The 2,374-nt window shown below is 40.7% G+C and overlaps 1 long non-coding RNA gene across 1 annotated transcript; it reads left to right on the plus strand.

Annotated features, from left to right (window-relative positions):
• The first annotated feature begins 315 nt into the window (after nt 1–315).
• On the plus strand, nt 316–1,972 carry LOC146980437 (uncharacterized). The gene is made up of 4 exons (XR_015036623.1): nt 316–358; nt 614–694; nt 806–921; nt 1,810–1,972. It is a non-coding gene; the product is annotated as an uncharacterized LOC146980437 (long non-coding RNA).
• The last annotated feature ends 402 nt before the right edge of the window (nt 1,973–2,374 follow it).

The following is a 2,374-nucleotide window of genomic DNA, read 5'->3' on the forward strand; positions in this document are numbered from 1 at the left end:
ATCGTTTTTTTAGCTATAACTTTGTAACCATTCAAGGCAGACGAGCTATGGGCTTATACTTTTTTCGTTTTGACGAAGATTTTTTCAGCTTGTAGTTGCTGTCGTGGTTGTTTTAAACGCTATTTTATGAATGTATTTTTTTTTTTCATTATTGTGTAGGCCAACGTTTGGTGCATTATTTTAATCATTAACGTTATATTTATTCAGTTAATGTGTATTTCGTTTGTTAGTTATTACGGAAATTGCTCAGATTTCCAGCGTTGCTATGGTTACAGTGAACGATCAGCTGATTTCATTGTGACTGACGTAGCTTCCGGCAAGTCCGTCATCGTCTCACCGACAGGCAGCCCCCGTTCAGGTAACGTAAACAAACAACATGGAAAATTGTGATTAAATAATTAACAGTTAAAGCTATTTTACCTCCAAAAACAGCCAGTGTCGTCAACCACAAACAAAGTTTGACAGATGTGGTTGATCAAAGTTGTTAAACTGGCTGACTTTACTAGCTGCACTGTTTGATGTAGATTTTAATGATTAGGCTAACGTTAACATAGCTAGGCTAACATTAATGCTACATGCCAGCCCTCACTGTACTTTTCTCACTGTTTTACAGGTAACAGATAATACCTACAATGGCTACAGCTGAAGCTGAGTTCAATGAGATGCTCAGTAAAACGAAGAGCCTGACACAAAGGTAATTTAAATATCTTATTCCATGCATGGGGATCAGATATTATGATGCATTTGTGCAGGAATTCTGTGTGGTTAACTGCATTACTTTGATTATATTGTGTGTTTTTTTTAGGTCAAAAAAGAGGACAAAGGCATCAGACCTGCCACGATGGAGAAAACGTGATGATCATCTCTGTGTCCTTGAGGAGACCGGTGTGGAGATGCTTGATGAACAAGAGCCAGGATTTGGTATGTGATCATGATAATTTGTGCATCATTATTCTTATTTTGGTAGAAAAACATCATGTTAGGATTTCTATGCGGATGTACCAGTCCAAGAAGCTTTCTGAAGTCTGTAGTAGTTGTAGTCGTAGGCCTGCACACCTCAACATCACCATAATACTTCATTTAGAATGTGATTTTCACAGGGCCTGATTTAAGCCACAGTACCACCTTAAATTAGCTCAGTGCAGCATCACACCGGTGCTCTTACCAATCATATTTCCAACACACGCAACATAACACCACCTGAGAACTCTCGCCTAAACTTCATATGGATGCTGGCAGAAAATGGAGTATGCCAGGGTGGGCTGGCTTCTGCAATATTTACAATTGCCACCTTTAATTCTACATATAAGTGTATTTTCAATTATTCTGTCAACAGACTGGCAAAGTGTGTTTGAACACCGTTTTACCAGAGTTTTATGGAGTGGGTGATAAGCTCTTTCAAGGTGGACAAGCTGTGCGCAGAATAGAGGATGACACTTGTTGGAAATTCCCACGGGTCACGTGATTCCCGCGGGATGGGAGTCAAAGTTTTATTAATCCTGTGATTGGGACGGGACGGGAATAAAAATCAACGGGAGCGGGCAGGAGCGGAAACTCCATTAATAGATGATGATTTTCAGCCGTGTTAAACAACCAAAAGGACAGATGCGTCCATTTTTGCCGTCATCTTTCAGTGAGCCAAAACTAATTTGGCTTGCAATAGTTAGTTAAATGGGGAGTGGGCGCAGGAGACACACGATAATGACAAAATGCAACATTTTTGCAACATGTTTGGGTTCATTCAACTGAGATGGACATAAATGGACATGGTGTGACCAATGTACTGTTTTTATTTTTTATTTTCTCCAGCTCTGAGGAAGGGGGCTACTTTGACGGGTGCTTCTCTGCAATGATGATGACTTCCAAATGAGGGCCAAGCATGTACAGTAAGTGCTTTTGTGTATTTTCCACATAGATTCTCATTGAACTTCTTGTACTACTTGAAAGTTTATTTTTAAAATAACATTAGAAACTTTTTGTCTTTGTATGCACCAGGAAAGGGCATCTGTGGTCGGTCTCAGCTGAATGCAGCAAAGGCGAGGACAACGAGGAGGACTAGGGGAATAGCTCCAGCCTTGATGAGCAGGTGTGTATCATATAAGAGTTATGCCATCATGGCATTATTCTTTGTGCTCTAAATATGTATGTATATCCACACATCAGCTGACCCACACTATAGGCCCAGTTCCAATCCGCCCCCTAAAGACTCAAGCCCTGAACACTCACTGACTAAAGTGACGTCAGCTCTAAGTGACAGAGTGTGAGAGTCTGTGAGGGTCCAGATGCTGTAAACATGACTGGAACAGCACTTACCCACTCTCACGATACGTTACCTTGACAGCAAAATGTTGTTGACTCCGGTCATGAAATGATA

Source organism: Trachurus japonicus, chromosome 9 (genome assembly GCF_045865225.1).
Source record: "Trachurus japonicus isolate A0001 chromosome 9, Traja_1.0".
Lineage (NCBI taxonomy): Eukaryota > Metazoa > Chordata > Actinopteri > Carangiformes > Carangidae > Trachurus > Trachurus japonicus.